The sequence below is a fragment of the Rhinoraja longicauda genome, chromosome 3 (genome assembly GCF_053455715.1).
Source record: "Rhinoraja longicauda isolate Sanriku21f chromosome 3, sRhiLon1.1, whole genome shotgun sequence".
NCBI classification, from domain to species: Eukaryota; Metazoa; Chordata; class Chondrichthyes; order Rajiformes; family Arhynchobatidae; genus Rhinoraja; species Rhinoraja longicauda.
In genome coordinates, this window is record NC_135955.1 from 53,687,325 (window position 1) to 53,707,286 (window position 19,962).

Below are 19,962 nucleotides of genomic sequence, written 5' to 3' on the forward strand. Positions count from 1 at the left end.
ACTTTGGCGGCAAGAACAGGAAAGCAGAGTATTACCTGAATGGTGACCAATTGGGAGAAGGAGAGATGCAACGTGACCTGGGTGTCATGGTGCACCAGTCATTGAAAGCAAGCATGCAGGTGCAGCAGGCAGTGAAGAAAGTGAATGGTATGTTGGCATTCATAGCAAGAGGATTTGAGTTTAGGAGCAGGGAGGTTCTGCTGCAGTTGTACAGGGCCTTGGTGAGACCGCACCTGGAGTATTGTGTACAGTTTTGGTCTCCTAACCTGAGGAAAGACGTTCTTGCCTTAGAGGGAGTACAGAGAAGGTTCACCAGATTGATCCCTGGGATGGCGGGACTTACATATGAGGAAAGACTAGATAGACTGGGCTTGTACTCACTGGAATTTAGAAGACTGAGGGGGGATCTTATAGAAACATATAAAATTCTTAAGGGGTTGGAGAGGCTAGATGCGGGAAGATTGTTCCCGATGTTGGGGGAGTCCAGAACCAGAGGTCACAGCTTAAGGATAAGGGGGAAGTCTTTTAGGACCGAGATGAGAAAACATTTCTTCACACAGGGAGTGGTGAGTCTGTGGAATTCTCTGCCACAGAAGGTAGTTGAGGCCAGTTCATTGGCTATATTTAAGAGGGAGTTAGATGTGGCCCTTTTTGCTAAAAGGATCAGGGGGTATGGAGAGAAGGCAGGTACAGGCTACTGAGCTGAATGATCAGCCATGATCATATTGAATGGCGGTGCAGGCTCGAAGGGCCGAATGGCCTACTACTGCACCTATTTTCTACGTTTCTATGTTTCTATGATCATCTAACACCATCGGGTCCTTGGTGATGGTGGACCAACAGTTTTTGCAGACTATTGGTTGTTACAATTCATGATACTACAACACACGTATTTCCTTTTTGACCTGTTATATGCTAGTGTAATAATTTTTCCAGTGAACCAGGCAAGTTTAAAAGCAGGAAATAGAAACATTGAAACATAGAAAAATAGGTGCAGGAGTAGGCCATCCATTTGAGACGGCACTGCCATTCAATATGATCATGGCTGATCATCCAGAATCAGTACCCCATTCCTGCTTTTTCCCCACATCCCTTGATTCCGTTAGCCTTAAGAGCTAAATCTAACTCTCTCTTGAAAACATCTAGTGAATTGGCCTCCACTGCTTATGTGGCAGAGAATTCCACAGATTCACAACTCTCTGGGTGAAAAAGTTTTTCCTCATCTTAGTCCTAAATGGCCTACTCCTTATTCATAAACTGTGACCCCTGGTTCTGGACTCCCCCAACATCGGGATCATTTTTCCTGCATCTAGCCAGTCCAATCCTTTAAGAATTTTATATGTTTCTGTAAGATCTCCTCTCATCCTTCTACATTCCAGTGAATACAAGCCCAGTCGACCTATTCTTTCATCATAGGTCAGTCCCGCCATCCTGGGAATTAACCTCGTGAACCTATGCTGCACTCCCTCAATAGCAATAATGACCTTCCTCAAATTAGGAGACCAAAATTGCACACAATACTCCAGATGCGGTCTCACCAAGGCCTTGTACAACTGCAGTAGGACCTCCTTGCTCCTAAACTCAAATCCTCTCGTAATGAAGGCCAACATGCCATTAGCTTTCTTCATTGCCTGCTGTACATACAAAAACAAACTGGACCCTGGCTCCAGCCCCAACCTGCCTACATTTTTTATCCCAGTATCGCAGACGCCAACCCCAGCCAAAGTCAGACCCCCCCCAACTCACATTTGCCAAAGGTAACGTCTCTATTGAGATAAAGGTTACACAAAGGCCTGATCATTCTTATCTATTGGTTGTGATGTGATCCTATGATGGTTGATAAGTATTGAACAATGCACATTAAAGTAAACCATGCAAAAACAAACATTTGTTTTAAAAAACAGTGTCATCTCTTTGAGGCACAACATTCAATGCAGATAAAGTCTTCACATATTTAATAGAATGTATTACATTCTATAATTAGAATGCATACAAGTGCATGCAGATAATGGGATAAATTTGCCAACATTCTCGACTCATTTGCTGATTACTGATTAACATTTAAACTTCTTTTTGCCTGTTATGTGCTGCATGTCAGTGACCCTGTTTCCTTCCATGGTGGGAAACAGCTGTGAAGGAGAAAAGTACCTGCTCAGTTGCAGTTTTTAATGAATTATATTAACATATATTTTTTCAGCTGCTCCAACTGGTTTTCTAGGTTTTTTTTAAATTACCTGATTATATTATTTAATATACTTTTTGATTGTTTTCTTAACTTGTAACTGTTGTTGAATGATTATATCATCCACAGGTCAGAGCTGGCTTCATGGGCCAAGTTGTCACTGGAACATTAGGTGAGCTCAGACCCAGAAGGTAATTCTGGACCATAAAATCTTACACAGGGTTGTGGATTTCTGTACTTCTCTAGCTTTGGAGGCTGGATCATTGGAGAGGAAGGGGCAGTTGTAGTATTTAAGAAGGAAGCAGATACATTTTTGAAAGATAAACATAAAACACTGGAGTAACTGAGCGGGTTAAGCAGCATCTCTGGAAAAAAGGACCTCCCAGTCTGAAGAAGGGTCTTCATGCGAAACGTCACCTATTCCTTCTCTCCAGAGATGCTGCCTGACCCGCTGAGTTACTACAGCATTTTGTGATAACTTTGATTTGTACCAGCATCTGCAGCTGATGCAGATGAAACATTGTGTGAAGAGTAATAGACAATAGACAATAGGTGCAGGAGTAGGCCATTCGGCCCTTCGAGCCAGCACCGCCATTCAATGTGATCATGGCTGATCATTCTCGATCAGTACCCCGTTCCTGCTTTCTGTAATGGAAGTAATGGAAGACTTCTTCAGTATCCTTTCATTGTGACTGATTCAAGAATTCCAGAGGAGAGCCTGACGTTAGGACCAGCATTGTGGCAGACAATGTAAAGAAAGATCTTTTATATATCTTTTTTTGCAGGTACATAGTTCCTTATCAGTAGCATCACAGGTAGATAGGGTGTTCAAAAAGATTTTTGGTACATTGGCCTTCATCAGTCAGAGTATTGAGTATAGAAGTTGGGAGGTCGTGTTGCAGTGGTGTAAGACATTGGCGAGGCTGCATTTAGAGTACTGTAGGAAAGTAACTGCAGATGCTGGCACAAATTGAAGGGTTCACAAAATGCTGGAGTAACGCAGCAGGTCAGGTAGCATCTCTGGAGAGAAGGAATGGGTGATGTTTCGGGTCGAGACCCTTCTTCAGACTGATGTCAGGGGGGGCGGGACAAAGAAAGGATATAGGTGGAGGCAGGAAGACAGTGGAAGGACTGGGAAGAGGGAGGGGGAGAGAGGGTCAGAGGAACTATCTAAAGTTAGAGAAGTCAATGTTCCTACCGCTGGGCTGTAAGCTGCCCAAGCAAAATATGAGGTGCTGTTCCTCCAATTTGCGGTGGGCCTCACAATGACACTGGAGGAGGCCCATGACAGAAAGTTTAGAGTACTGTGTTCACTTTTGGGCACCATGTTATAGAAAAAATTTACGAAGATGTTGCCATGACTTGAGGGCCTGAGCTATAGGAAGAGGTTAAGCACTCTATTCCTTGAAGTACAAGAGGATAAGGGGTGATCTTATAGAGGTATACAAAATCATAAGAGGAATAGATTGGGTAAACACACGGAGTCTCTTGCCCAGAGTAGGGGAACCGAGAACCAGAGGATATAGATTTAAGGTGATGGGGGAAAGATTTAATAGAACCTGAGGGATAACTTTTTTACACGAAGGGTGGTGGGTGTACGGAACGAGCTGCTAGAGGAGGTAATTGAGGCAGGTACTATCGCAACGTTTAAGAAACATTTAGACAGGTACATGGATTGGATTGGTTTAGAGGAATATGGCCCAAATACAGGCAGGTGCGACTCGTGTAGATGGGTCTTCTTGGTCAGAGTGCGCAAATTGGACCAAAGGGCCTGTTTCCATGTTGTCTGACTCTAGACTCTATGATTCTATGCCATCCTTATATATAAACCTAAAGCAGCAATAGACCTCTGTCAAACAACCATTTCTGTAATTTTGCCAATCAAACCAAAAATGTAGAAGGGGCATGCATCCTCAAAATTACACACTTCCTATTTTGACTGGATTTAGAAATGTACCACATGCACCACATTTCAGATTAAAAGTCAGTGCTCCCAGAATCATGGAGATTTTCTTCAATAAAATGGCGATGTTTTACAGCCACCCACCAAGTAGTGTGCTTCACAAGGTGCAGAAATCTATTCTCATTCACATGCACAACCTGCACAATTTGGTATGGCTTGCATCGTAGTGTGCTTCCAAAACGGCATTGAAATCTCTAGATATGTAGGAAAATAACTGCAGGTGCTGGTTTAAATCGAAGGTAGACACAAAATGCTGGAGTAACTCAGCAGGTCAGGCAGCATCTCAGGAGAGAAGGAATGGGTGACGTTTCGGGTCGAGACCCTTCTTCATAGTTCCTCTGTCCCGCTCTTTCCCCTCCCCCTTCCCAGTTCTCCCACTGTCTTCCTGTCTCCTACTACATCCTATCTTTGTCCCGCCCCCTCCCCTGACATCAGTCTGAAGAAGGGTCTCGACCAGAAACGTCACCCATTCCTTCTCTCTGGAGATGCTGCCTGACTCGCTGAGTTACTCCAGCATTTTGTGTCTACCTTTGAAATCTCTAGAGCTGAGTTTCAGAAACAGAGTGCAATTCACCAACGCTTCTACATTGCACATGCAGCACATACAACCGGGAATGTGTCGAGACTGCACAGTTAGGTACAGTTCCTCTATATTTACTGAGTTTCCAAGAGTTTGTGTTTACATATATTTTATGAAACCACTATGCATTTTGATTATAGGTAGCTCATAAAAATGCAATTGATGCATTCAGACGGACTGTTTGTGTGTGTTATGTGTGGTATGTGAGTTTGGGGACTGTGAGCAGCGTTTTGTCAGCAGCAGTCAGGAGCACATTCTGGGCTGTGGGGGAGGCAGAAGGGTCACAGGTTCCACTGCCCCACTGATCATTAAGCACATTTAGAATGTGTGTATATGAGTATGACATGTGGGTTTTACACTCCTTCCAAAAGCACTCAAATTTAAATTCTTAACATTCACCTCCATGTCCCTTGCCATTTCACTATCATAAGCCATAGCCTACCCACGGATACAAAGACACAATGTACCTTGTGTGTCAGATCACATCCAAAACATTCGCAGCACCGTCGTTTTTGTTCATGTTTATGTCTGGATACTTTTCTCAAGTAATGACACCAAGGCTCTCATTGGCCCAAATGAGAGACCCTACTCACCATTAGAGCCGGTCGTAGAGGCACGGAGTCATGCAGCATGAATATAAGCCACATCCGTGCAGGTCAGTGGGCATCCATCCATATTAAATAGGCCTGTTAGCCCACCACATCCAGTGGGCACCCATCATATTAGCCCATCATATTAGCTCAGGGGTGACCGCGCTTTTGCGGTTGCAGCTCCTAGACTGTGGAACAGCATCCCTCTCCCCATCAGAACTGCCCCCTCCATCGACTCCTTTAAGTCCAGGCTCAAAACCTATTTCTACTCCCTAGCGTTTGAGGCTCATTGAGGAGGCGCTGTGAACTGTTTGCGTGCTACTGTATGTTTCATTCTTTTCCTTAGTACCTAATCAGATGTACAGCACTTTGGTCAACGTGGGTTGTTTTTAAATGTGTTATACAAATAAAATTGACTTGACTTGACTTGACTTGACTAACCTATAGCACTTGATCCAAAGGCTTCTATGATCATTTAGACACTTCTTAAATGCTGTCAGCAATCTGCGTCCACACTCTCTCCAGCACTGTATTCCAAGTACTCACCACTTGCTGGATGAAAACAGGTCTCTCTTACATCCTCTCTATATCTCTTAACCTTGACTATAAATCTGTGACCTTTAGTTTTAACCAACTCTGACATGGGGAAAAGTCTTCTGTATCAACGCTACTTGTGCAGCTCAATGCCAAGTACTGATCTTGTAATCAGTCTTCCAAAGTTCAAAATGATCAAAATACTACCAAAAGACAATATACACCATTGAATAGATTATCTACTGCTGTGCAAAGCAGTGGTTCATCTGTACCATTTTCGATAGTTCCCAGTGATTTGGACAGCAAGATAAATAAACCTTTTAATGGCTGTTTAATGAGTAAACATTTGAGCTAATTAAATGACATTGTTGATATTTGGTAATATTGTAAATATGTATTTCCTAATTATTGTGGTATCTGCAATTGTTGACTGGCCCAAGAAGAATCCACTCCCACTGTACTGCTTATGAATTTGAAATGGACCCAGTAAATAAATTACTTTTCTGTAAATTCTGATAGAATGCAGAAAAGTAGAGCATGTATGCAAATGACAATGAATAATAAATGCAGATTGAAGCACTCCAAAAGGAAATAAATCAAAGAATCTGAGGTAGAGGATAATGATTTGATCATAAAGAAATACTTAGCACAGAATGGCATTCAACAGAATCAGAACCAGAATCAGAATAACCTTTATTGTCATCCAAAAAACCAAGTCTTTTGGACGAAATTCCGTTACCCACAGTCCATCAATAAGAGCAATAAAAATAAGCAATAATACACACAATCACAAACCAACACAAAACAAAAAAAAAAGAAGCATCCATCACAGTGAGTCTCCTCCAGTCACCTCCTCACTGTGATGGAAGGCCAGAATGGATTTTCTCTTCCCCTGCCGTCTTCTCCCGCGGTCAGGCTGTTGAAGTTGCCACGTCGGGATGGTTGGGGCTCCTGACATTGAAGCCCCCGCCAGGCGAAAATCTCGCGGCCTATTTCAGGCCGCACCGGACGGTGAAAGGTCCGCAAGGGCTGACCCAAGCCCCGCGATTCAGGGCGGGTGAAGACACTGCCGCTGCACGTCGGGGAGGTCGTGGCTCCCAACATTGACGCCCCCTGCGAGCAGAGAAAAATCCCGCGGCCTATTTTAGGCCGCGCCGGATGGTGAAAGGTCTGCAGCGGGCCGACCCATGCCCCGTGATTCGGGGCGGACGAAGATACTGCCGCTGCTGGAGCTCCTGATGTCGGCCCCCACCCAGGGGCCTGCGAGCTTCCGATATCCACGCGGCCCGCAGCCGAAGCCTCCGGAGCCTCCGAAGGCGAGTCGCAGTCGCAGTCGCACTCACAGTGCCACCACAACCTCCGAAGGCAGCCAGCTCCGCAGGTGGTGAGTACAGTCCGCAGGCTCTGCGAACCAGAGCCTAGGTGGTCCCAGGTGGAGACCGCCAGCTCCATGTGTTTGGCCGATGGTAGGCCGCAGCGGGAACAGAGACACGACCCTGAAAAAAAGGTCGGGTCTCTGTTCGGAAGAGACAATTTTACAGTCCCCCCCCCCCCACACATAGTACACAACCATAAAAAGCACTACATCACATCTAAACTACAATTAAGACAAAAAAACAACAAAAACCACAAAAGACAAACGGACTGCAGGTGAGCCGCAGCTGCTGCGCAGCGCCACCACTTCCTGTTTAGTAAATGTTATAAAAAAACATGTGCACAAAATTGAATGTTTTGTTGAAACATTCCTCAGTTATTCCTTGATGGGGGTTACCGATCATGCTGGGGAAAAAACCTGATCGCAAAATAAGAACATTAAATTACAAGAAAAAATGTTTTTAAGAGATATATCTACCTCGATACAAGGTACTTAATGATAACAAGACACGTGGGTGAAGAATGACCTTTGGTCAATCTCATCATCCATCTACAACACACGTATATCTCTAGAAATCAGGGGCTGAATATCTGTAAGAAGGAACTGCAGATGCTGGTTTAAACCGAAGATAGACACAAAAAGCTGGAGTAACTCAGCGGGTCAGACAGCATCTATGGAGAAAAGGAATAGGTGACATTTTGGGTCAAGGCCCTTCTTAAGACTGAGTGTCAGGGGAAAGGGAAACGAGAGATATAGACGGTGATATAGAAAGATATAGAACAAATGAATGAAATATATGCAAAAAAGTAACAATGATAAAGGAAGCAGTTCATTGTTAGCTGTGGGCTAGGTGAAAATGAGCTATACAGACAATGCAACTCATCAAGACGACAGTGAAACTAGTATAACATCTAGGGTGGGAGAGGGGCGGAGAGAGAGGGGATGCAAGGGTTACTTGAAGTTAGAGAAATCAATATTAATACCGCTGGGTTGTAAGCTGCCCAAGCGAAATATAAGGTGCTGTTCCTCCAATTTGCGTTTGGCCTCACTCTGACAAAGGAGGAGGCCCAGGACAGCAAGGTCATTGTGGGAATGGGAAGGATTTAGGGTTGGTTCAATTAAATATAATTCCTGTATTCAAAAAGGGAGATAGACAGAAAGCAGGAAGATACAGGCCAGGAGGCAAAACATTTGTCATAGGGAAGATTTAAGAAGCCATTGTTAAAGATGTAATGGGGAAAAATTGAAATCTGATAGCATTGTTACATGCTACAACATAAGCCTGTATCTTGTGCAATTAAATGAAAATTTTCAACCATTTGTATAACTATTCACCAGTTTGGGCTCACAATCAGATAAGAAGGCATCACTGGATGGAAAGGCGAATTTGAAAAGATTGGGATATTAACAGTGGGCAGCACAAGGAGAAAGGACAAAAACATTTAGAAAACATCTGGGAAACATTAAGAGGATCTGAATCCATCAACAGTCTTGTCAAGGCTAAAGGGCACAGCAGAGAGCAGTGGCAGATGAAGGAAGAACAGTTTCTAGATGCTGGCTTAACTCGCCAGACAAATGACCAAGCGGCAAAGCAGACGGTCTCTTTGATAGTTGTTGAGGTAAAACACTACTGCGCATGATGCACCTGAAAGGATGCACTCCACAACACTCCAAGCAATCGACACAGCCACATGCCTGCAAGAAGGTGAAACCTTGTTTTCTGTTGCAACTATTTTTGTGCCAATGCAAACTGTACAGTGTGCTGCCCATTGACGTCCTTCCTAGTCATAGCACCACGCAGTATCTGCTCTTCTTCAGACCCAGAGAGCAGTGCTACCTGTGGTCATTCAAACACAACTTTGTCTAAACATGAATTTCCGGGTTGGACATCAAGCATAAATGGCAGCGAAACCTAGGTGTATTGATGTCCAGAGAGATCTTGGGGTGCAAGTCCATAGCTTTCTGAAAATTATGGCACAGATAGGCAAATGAAGAAGGCATATGGTTTAGGTTAAGTTTTATTATTGTCACGTAAAGTAAAAAAGCTTTGTTTTACATGCTATCCAATCAAATCTGACAAAATTATACCCAAATACAATCAAGCCAAACTCAAGTATAATAGATAGAGTAAAGGGAAAGATCCAGAGTGCAGAATATAGTTCTCAGCATTGTTGTGAGCAGTTCTAGAGACAAAGCTAGCTTTACAGGTAGAGAAAATACTTAAATAGAGTAGGCTAATTGTATCATATTCTAGTGGATCCTCATCTGTGACCAGTGATAGATCCTCCTCTGGAACCAGCACGCAATGTGGCACCTTGCTCTGACGCCTTCTTTAAGGGGTATGCTTGCCTTTATACCTTGGTGTAAAAGAGTTGGGACAAAATATTGGTTAGACTGTATTTGAAGTATCATGTACAGTTCTGGTCACTACATGACAGAAAGGGCAGTGCAAATGAGATGCATGAAATAAAGCAATGTAGTTATAAAAATGGATTGGATAGGCTGGTGTATTCTCACTGGGAAGTAGGAGCTAGAGGAATGCCAATAGCAAGACCCATTTCTGTGATTTGATGATTCTACTTTTATCTGTCCTATTTCATGCATTACCACATGAAGCATGTTACAAATAGGGTGGTTATGAATGTGTGGGAGAACTGCAGTTGCTGGTTTAAATCGAAGGTAGACAAAGAATGCTGGAGTAACTCAGCGGGACAGGCAGCATCTCTGGAGAGAAGGAATGGGTGACTTTTCGTGTCGAGACCCTTCTTCAGAGTTACTCCAGCATTTTTTGTCTACCCTCTAGTCTAATGGTCAATCTCATTTTACATCATCTGCTTTGATTCTATCAGTGGTTTGCCAGTATAGCACTTCTTTGCAAAGAGAAGCCTACATCATTAAAGATGTCTCATAAAGCACTTAGGCATCTCCTAAAGGGCCTTGACCAGTGCAGCACCCTCCACCGCCCCTCCTCTTGATCAATTCTTCAGTAACAGTCCCACACCAAGCACCTCTTCCACTAACCCACCCATCCCTCCCCACCCCTACCCAACTACCAAATCACTTTTTGTCCTTTTATATTTTTTGCCCCTTTATGCAGGCTTTCACTGATTTTGTTTTTTAAAGAACAATTTATAATGCTGTTTACAATTTGATTAGCAGATCAACAAGAAGCTTTATTTGAACGAGTCAAGTTCTATCCTCAGCTCATGTCTAAATCTTTAACCATCAGAGTGCATTCATGTTGTTTTCTGATAAGAACTGCAAATTCCACAACATTAAAACTGAATAGATTAGTTACCTACTGACCACCCACTAAGCTTCCCTTTACTTTTAAGAGCTTGAAAAGTGAAAATTTCAAATCTAATCCCATTGAAATTTCTAAGGATTCTCTCCGCAATTAGTTCCCCTGTGGACAAATAAAAGAGTTACGATTCAAATCACGAATCGTAACTTAAGAGAAGGGAAATAAATACAGGGCTTTGAAGTGTAGCAGCTACAGAGACAGCATCAATAAGAGGCAAATGGTAAATTAGCCATGAGAGCATTGCAATCAAACTGCCAATGGCATTTTGGTAGGGATACATTGCCCAAAGTGCAATTGTTAATGCCCCAATCTGCCATGGGGATTTTAGTGCTACTTTAACAGATATTGTGTGCAGTGGTCGTATGGGTGAGCTCCGTGGAAATTCCTGGCAGTAATGATGGTAAAAGCGATAACAAAATAATATGAAAACAAAAATAAATATTCCAACTGTAAAAATATATCTCCACAAAAGAGTCAGATAAAAAGGCAAAAAGCTTTTAATTATCTTTAAACTTTGATTTTGCAGCACTCTTGCTACCTACAGCCTGTGGTCTAATAATTTACAAATGAATTCACTGAACATCCTGAGTAAATATGAAATATTGATATTACATGCAGCAATTATGTGAAGTCACGAAAGTCTAGCAAATTCAATAACATATCAGTGTGATGTCAAAATAGTTAAAGTACCTATCAAAGCAAGTCAGCCATCATAAAGCATCATAATGAAACTAATTATATTAATAGATATGTGGAACTGCAAATATTAGTTTACAAAGAAAGATACAAAGCGCTGGAGTAATTCAGGGGGTCAGGCAGTTTCGCTGGAAGACATGGATAGGTGACGTATCAAGATCCTGAAGAAGGGTCCTGATCCGAAACGCTATCTATCCATGTCTTCCAGAGATGCTGCCTGACCCACCGGGTTACTCCAGCATTCTGTGTTTTTAATTACACTAACAATTGGTTTAAAAGCTATTCCACACAGAGTTTCCTGGAGATATTTTCAAAGCAAGCAAGCACATTGCAGAAAAGAAGTTAAAGAAATTACTTGCCAAATGGCATCTTAAGGCAGATCTGGAATTGAATGAAATGTGCTGGGATCACTCCTTCACGGGCAATAACCTCTATTGGGCAAATGCTTCATTTTTCTTCCTTGCCTCTATTGATGGCACGACTAAGATGGGCTAAATATAGGAGAAATTTGGCAGTGACTCTTCTAGTTGGAAATTGGGCAGTGGAGTCCTGGAAATCTTATTGCATTACTTGTGTCTCACATCGTTTAATTGAGGTGGCTAAGAGGATTGGCAAGGGCAGGGCAGTAAATGTTGTTTACATGGCTTCAGTGAAGCTTTTGACAGGGTTCTCCAATCTAGGCTGATCCAGCAGTTGAGATCACATGAGATCTCGAGTGAGGTGGCCAGTGGCATATACAATTGGCTTGGTAGATGGAGTCAGAATGTGGTAGTGGAGGGTTCCTTTTCAGATTAGGGACCTGTGACCAATAGTGTGCCATAGGGATTAGTGCTGGGTCATCTGCAGTATTCATATATATTGATGAATTGCATGAGAATGTAAGTAGAATTAGCAGCTTCGCAGGTAACATCAAATTTGGTGGTGTGGTAGACTGTGATGAAGGTTGTTTAAGGTTATAATAAGATTTATATGAACTATCAAAATTTGCAAATGTACAGTAGATGGTATTTAACTTAGGCAAGTGCAATGTCACAACTAACTCCATGACCATCATTCCTTCCCACTCTGGATATATATCTGGTCTCCAGGTGGGCTTCAGATATTGTGCCAGCATGGAGGTTGCACAGTTCCTGTTGCTCATAGTATGAGCCCAACCTCAAAATGCTCGCAGCCTTGAGTCATAGAGTCATAGAGAAATAGAGTCAAAGAGTGATACAGTGTGGAAACAGGCCCCTCAACCCAACTTGCCCACACCGACCAACATGTCCCAGCTACACTATTCCCACCTGCCAGCATTTGGTCCATATCCCTCCCAACCTGTCCTATCCATGTACCTGTCTAACTGCTTCTTAAATGTTGGGATAGTCCCTACCTCAACTGCCTCCTCTGGCAGCTTGTTCCATACACCACCACCCTTTGTGTGGTAGTCATCGCTATCAAGTAATATCCAAAGAAAGAGTATTTGTCTCTTCTCTGGATCCTCTCCAACTCTTCTTCTTGGTTAACACTAGGATGTGTTTTTGAGTGTAATAGGGAGAGGTCTTTTCCCCACCATTAGACTTTCCCGGTGTTCCTGACTAATATAATTTCCCCGCGAAGAGTGACAAAAAATCCAAATCTTAGGGAAGGTTAAATGTCTGCTGAGTGTGATTTATTTTCAGTCTCACACTCCAGCGAGCCACTGTTAGCAAGCACACTCTGAACAACTATTCAGCTAAAAAACACAGCCAAAATAATCAAACTCAACGTTTGGAGTTAATACAGTTCCTGGCAAAATCTAAGGAACATTGGGTGTAAAATGACTGAACTTGGATAAGTACGGCAGCTGTTCCAAAAAGTACAATTTATAAGTCTTAAAACAGTCTGTTTTTTTAAAAAGCTGGCTGGGAATCAATGTCAATTTGAGATTTGTTGTTTTATTTGGATTAGCGATTTTGTGGGTTTTTTTCTGTCTTGCATTAATGTTCTTGTGGAAATATAAAGCAACTCTCAGGGGGCTCCCAGAGTATGGCTGAGATAAGCTTTATTTCCAGGTGTTTAGTTTCTTTATCGCACCCCACACCCAGACAAAAGGCTCTAGTTTCTAGGCATCATTCCCTCTAACCTTGACTAGTGCAGTATCACTGGCAGCTGTTTAGACATTTCTGTTGAAAGCACATGTAAACTACAATCATTATAATGGATCGCTAGCAGAGTAACCTCAAGACTGCAACACCACCAAGAGTGCCGTATGATGTAATGACCCAGGCAATGAGGCTTGAGAAGCACTTTCAATTTTGTTACAGCTTAGAGTCTCTCACACCTATTTATTACTCTCTATACTATTTTACAGAATAAATTGTACTGGTTTTTGGCACAAGAACAATTTAGCCTTTACAGCTTATGCCCTTTTTCATTCTGTACTATTCTACAAATATAACTCTGCAGTTAGTGTGAGAGTCTGAAAATATATTTTGGAATGGAACGATTACTGCTTCAGTCATAGTATTAGTGCTATACTGTATTATTAGCGTTTCATGCTTTAATTCTTTCTGGTTCATGCCCCATATTTGATCATCATGTTACTGTACATTCCCACTTTATTGTACATAGAACAGAGAACAGTACATCACAAGTACAGGCCCTTCGGCCCACAAAGACTGCGCCAAATATGATGCCAAGATAATCTAATTTCATCTCCCCACACACGATCCATATCCACCCATATCCAGGTACTCATCCAAACCCTCTCAAATGCCACTATCGCACCTGCCTCCATCACCACCCCTGGCAATGTGTTTCACGAGTCCACCACTCATCATCATCATCATCATCATATATATACAGCCGGAAACAGGCCTTTTCGGCCCTCCAAGTCCGTGCCGCCCAGCGATCCCTGTACATTAACACTATCCTACACCCACTAGGGACAATTTTTACATTTACCCAGCCAATTAACCTACATACCTGTACGTCTTTGGAATTTGGAATTTGGAATTTGGAATACCTGTACGCTTGTAATTAAACAAAAACCAAAGTCTATGCAAACAGGAAGAATCATGAAACAGCAGCAGGCCAAGTTAGATCTTTATTTCTCCACCTGTAAGATCCAGACTTGAGCCTGATGCAGGCAGGGCCGTCTTAACGCATGGGCCTGATGGGCACTTGCCCGGGGGCCCCATGCTGACCTGTGTATGTTAAGTGACTTGCAATAAATAAATACTACTTTAAAAATGTAGGTTCAATAAGTGCTTTTTTCGCAACATTTTCAGTGCTTCTCACAGCGATCTGTAAGTGCTTTTCGCAACAATGTAGCACCCTAAGTCCATCGCTAAGTGCTTTTCGGTAAGTGCTTTTCGCCGGCTGGTAGGGAAAGGGGGGTGGGGGAGAGTAACGGTGGGGGCCCCAGTACACTGCTTTGCCCGGGGGCCCATAATGCTGTAAAAACGGCCCTGGATGCAGGGTGATGGTTTGAGAAGAGGGTGCTGTTTGCAACTTGGATGAAGGCATGTTGTTGTAGGGGAATATTGCTCTGTCCAACATAAGTTGCATTTCAAGATAGACACAAGATGTTGGATAACTTGGTGGGACAGCCAGCATCTCTGGAGAAAATGGATAGATGACCTTTGATGTCACATAAACGTTTTCTCCAGGAATGCTGCCTGACCTGCTGAGTTACTCCAGCATTTTGTGTTTATCTTTGGTATAAACCAACAACTGCAATTTCTTTTTATTACATTATAAGTTGTATTTCGTTTGTTAGATGTTCGTTTATAATACCAACTGCCTCAGATGCAAACATACTAATATCTTTTGCTTTCACAAAATGCTGGAGTAACTCAGCAGGTCGGGCAGCATCTCTGGAGAGAAGGAATGGGTGATGTCAGTCTGAAGAAGGATCTCGACCTGAAACGTCACCCATTCCTTCTCTCCAGAGATGTTGCCTGACCTGCTGAGTTACTCCAGCATTTTGTGATACCTTCGATTTGTACCAGCATCTGCAGCTATTTTCTTACACAATATCCTTTGCTTTAATAGGCTAAAAATAAATTCAAGCTCTTTGAAAATAAACCTATTTTCCTGTTTCCAAAATCCTGAGAGCTAATTGACTGTCATATTAAGGGAGTTGGAATAAAACTTGGACTTGGAATAAGTTCATAAGTTCATAAGTTCATGGAGCAGAATCAAGTCATTCGGCCCATCAAATCTACTCTGCCATTCAATCACAGCTGGTCTATCTTTCCCTCTCAACCCCATTCTCCTGCCTTCTCCCAATAACCTCTGACAGCCTTACTAATCAAGAACCTATCAATCTCCGCCTTAAAAAATATCTATCTACTTGGCCTCCACACTTTCTGTGGCAATGAATTACACAGACTCACCACCCTCTGACTAAATAAATTCCTTCTAATCTCCTTTCTAAAGGTCCATCCTTTTATTCTGAGGCATGGCCTCTGGTCCTAGACTCTTCCACTAGTAGAAACATCCTCTCCATATTCACTCTATCCAGGGCTTTCAATTTTCGGTAATTTTCAATGAGGTCCTCCCACATCCTTCAAAAATCCAGCGACTACAGGCCCTGTGGCATCAAATGCTCATAATTTGTTAACCCAATCATTCCTGGGATCCCATTGGGCAGTGGCTAACCTGACTGAAAAGTTTATCATCTAAAATGAAACCTTTTGATCCAGCCCATTCCATCACCTGTGAGTAAGGGTCTTGACCCGAAATGTCACCCATTCCTTCTCTCCTGAGATGCTGCCTGACCTGCTGAGTTACTCCAGCATTTTGTGAATAAATACCTTTGATTTGTACCAGCATCTGCAGTTATTTTCTTACACTTAAATAATAGTGAGTGATTTTAAAAACTAGACTGATTTTAAAATCGGCAGGTCATTTTGGAGACACAAGGAGCTGCCGATGCTGAAATCTGGAACAAAACACTGTGTGCTGGAGGTACTCAGTGGGCCAGGCAGCATATGTGGAGAGAATAGACAGATGACATTTCAAATCAGGATGCTTCTTCAGATTGAAATGTTGCCTGCTCCTTCCCTCGACAGTTGCTGCCTGACATGCTGTGTTCCTCTAGCACGTTGTGTTTTTCTGGTCACATTGATCTGACTAGTTTTCTGGTAAATTAAAACAGTCAAAAGTTTTTAAACTCTGCCTATTGGTACCCCCCTGCAAAAGGACCAACATAACATTGTTCCAGATTTCAGCATCTGCAGCTCCTTGTGTCTCCAAAATGACCTGCCGATTTTAAAATCACTCACTATTATTTAAGAGTAAGAAAATAACAGCAGATGCTGGTACAAATCGAAGGTATTTATTCACAAAATGCTGGAGTAACTCAGCAGGTCAGGCAGCATCTCAGGAGAGAAGGAATGGGTGACATTTCGGGTCAAGACCCTACCTCACAGGTGATGGAATGGGCTGGATCAAAAAGTTTCACTTTAGATGATAAATTTTTCAGTCAGGTTTGCCACTGCCCAATGGGATTAATGGCAAAGAAATTCAATCAAATGTTCCATACACTATGAGATTGACCTGGCGTGACAGTGCATAATGCAGATTTGGTGCAGATCCAAATGTATGGGATTCATTTGCATGAGGAAGACAGAGAGCACAAGGGTACCAATATTTATGGTACACTGCACAGTTGTTGCCTTCCATGTGAATCATGCAAATACGATTAACAGGCAGTTTGGGCCACAACAAGGAAATGATGAATGCTTCCATCAATCCAGGAGAAACCTGCCAATAGCCAAACGAGCTTGAGAAATCCACAGAACACAAAGTCAATAGTTCCTTCAACCGTGAGTCTGCTCTGAATCATCATATCCTTGTAGATAAAGATTGAAATTTTGGATAAGGTACTGGCCCTTTTGAACTGTACCCCAGCAGAAGCTAATGTATTTAGAATAGGAAGAGATGGTGGTAAGTGACAAAGATTGTGCATGTATCTGCACATGCGTGACTGCATGTGCACCCATGCGTGTGAATCAGTGAAACTAAATGTGTGCACATGCATGTACACACATTGGTGTGCTATGTCTATATATGTGTGAGTGAGTGAGTGAGTGAGTGAGTGAGTGAGTGAGTGAGTGAGTGAGTGAGTGAGTGAGTGAGTGAGTGAGTGAGTGAGTGAGTGAGTGAGTGAGTGAGTGAGTGAGAGGGAGCGAGCGAGCGAGTGAGAGTGAGTGAGTGAGTGAGTGAGTGAGTGAGTGAGTGAGTGAGTGAGTGAGTGAGTGAGTGAGTGAGTGAGTGAGTGAGTGAGTGAGTGAGTGAGTGAGTGAGTGAACACATGCTATGTGTGGGGGGGGCTTGAAAAAAGCAAGACAAATAAAGAGTTAATGCTTTATGCTCCTTTGCTAATGTGTACAGGGTATGAAGCGTATGATAGATTTGCACTTATGGAAAATGTAAACAGTTTTATAATGATATTTCCATATTTCTCAGAGTTTTTTCAGTCATACTATTGAAGCAATGTTTGAAGTGATATGGAAACTAAAACGCAAGACGACATAACACTCCTTTTGGAAGTAATATTAATGCCAAAAAATGTGAGGTGTGGCTTTTTTCAACAGTCTTTGATATTCTGTGAAAGCAAAATTCCACCGCTCACAAGGGAGCAAAGCAATTCATAATCCACTGTTAAAAATACTTTTACTTAATGTTTATTGAAATTAAAACTTGTCATAACAACAGAGATGATGTTAACAAGATATCAAGTAAATGGGCATGTTTGTGTGTTACGAACAATAAAAAATAAGTGTATTAATAGTATTTACATTTTGCATGCACTTAGCTGACTTGTGCCTTGTTCCATTTCAATCTGTGGAAAATGATTGCTGTGAGTCTGGTAATCTGATATAAGTACTACTTTTGAAGATATTATTAAAAGGGGAAGCTTTTACAATTCATAAATGGCTTCATGTACAAGCTGGTGTCACTGTGAGATTCATAATTTCTTTGACAGGCTGCCTATTGATTCAGTGCTTTTTAACAAGAAATGAACCTTTTTGTGTTTTCTATTTATTTCTTACAACTCCCTTCCACTTGCTCTTTTTTCACACCATGATGTCAATTTGCTCTGCTTTTTCCTTTCCACCCATTACCTCCCTTTCTCCTTCACTGAAAATGCACTCACATGGAAATACAGTTGCACAAGGAGCGAATGTCTTTCAGTGCCTTGCAGTGGTGACCACTTTTCAATGGTGCATGTCAGGCTGGCAACTTACTCAGTTGTGGAGAGGGGGTTGGGGAGTGGTAACATTGTCCCTCCTTAGCCCACACATAGAAAGAACATAGAACATAGAACCCCGACTTAGTTATCAAACTAAGGGAGGTGCCGTGGTAGTCTGGCGCGCTGACCTCTACTGGACTGAGGCCAGACGACAACTCTCAAACTCCTCCTCCTACTTATCTTTGGACCATGACCCAACAGACGAGCACCAGGCCTTAATCTCCAGCACCATCACTGATCTCATCTCCTCCGGCTCTCTGCCCCCAAAAGCCTCAGCACTTCAACTCCCCCTCCCACTCCCAATCTGACCTCTCTGGCCTGGGCCTCCTCCATTGTCAGAGTGAGGCTGGTGAACCTACGCTACATTCCCTCAATAGCAATAATATCCTTCCTCAAATTAGGAGACCAAAATTGCACATAATATTGGTAATCTTAGAGAGTTTGGTCCATAACTCTCCAAACCTGTCCTATCCATGTACCTGTCTAGCTGCTTCTTTAACGTTGGGATAGTCCCAGCCTCAACTCCCTCCTCTGGCAGCTGGTTCTATACACCTACCACCCTTTATATGAAAAAGGTACTCTTCAGATTCCTATTAAATATTTTCCCCCTCACCTTAAACCTATGTCCTCTGGTCCTCAATTCACCTACTCTGGGCAAGAGACTCTGTGCATCTACCCGATGTATTCCTCTCATGATTTTATACACCTCCAGAAGATCACCTCTCATCATCCTGAGCTCCAGGGAATAAAGGCCTAGGCTACACAACTTCTCCCTATAGTGCAGACCCTCTAGTCCTGGCAATAACCTCATAAATCTTCTCTGTCCCCTTTCCAACTTGACAACATCTTTCCTATAACATGGTGCCGAGAACTGAACACAATACTCTAGTCTCACCAATGTCTTATACAACTGCAACATGACTATACTCAATACTCTGACTGATGAAGACCAATGTATCAAAAGCCTTTTTGATCACCTTATCTACCTGCGGCTCGACTTTGAAGGAACCATGCACCTGCACTCCTAGATCCCTCTGCTCTACAACACTCCCCAGAGGCCAACCATTCACTGTGTAGGTCCTGCCCTTGTTAGACTTCCCAAAATAGACAATAGACAATAGGTGCAGGAGGAGGCCATTCAGCCCTTCGAGCCAGCACCGCCATTCAATGTGATCATGGCTGATCATTCTCAATCAGTACCCCGTTCCCGCCTTCTCTCCATTCCCCCTGACTCCGCTATCCTTAAGAGCTCTATCTAGCTCTCTCTTGAATGCATTCAGAGAATTGGCCTCCACTGCCTTCTGAGGCGGAGAATTCCACAGATTCACAACTCTCTGACTGAAAAAGGTTTTCCTCATCTCAGTTCTAAATGGCCTACCCCATATTCTTAAACTGTGGCCCCTTGTTCTGGATGCAACACCTCACATTTCTCTGTATTAAATTCCATCAACCTTTCCTCAGCCCATCTGGCGAATCAATCAAGATCCTGCTGCAATTGTTCACAACCATCTTC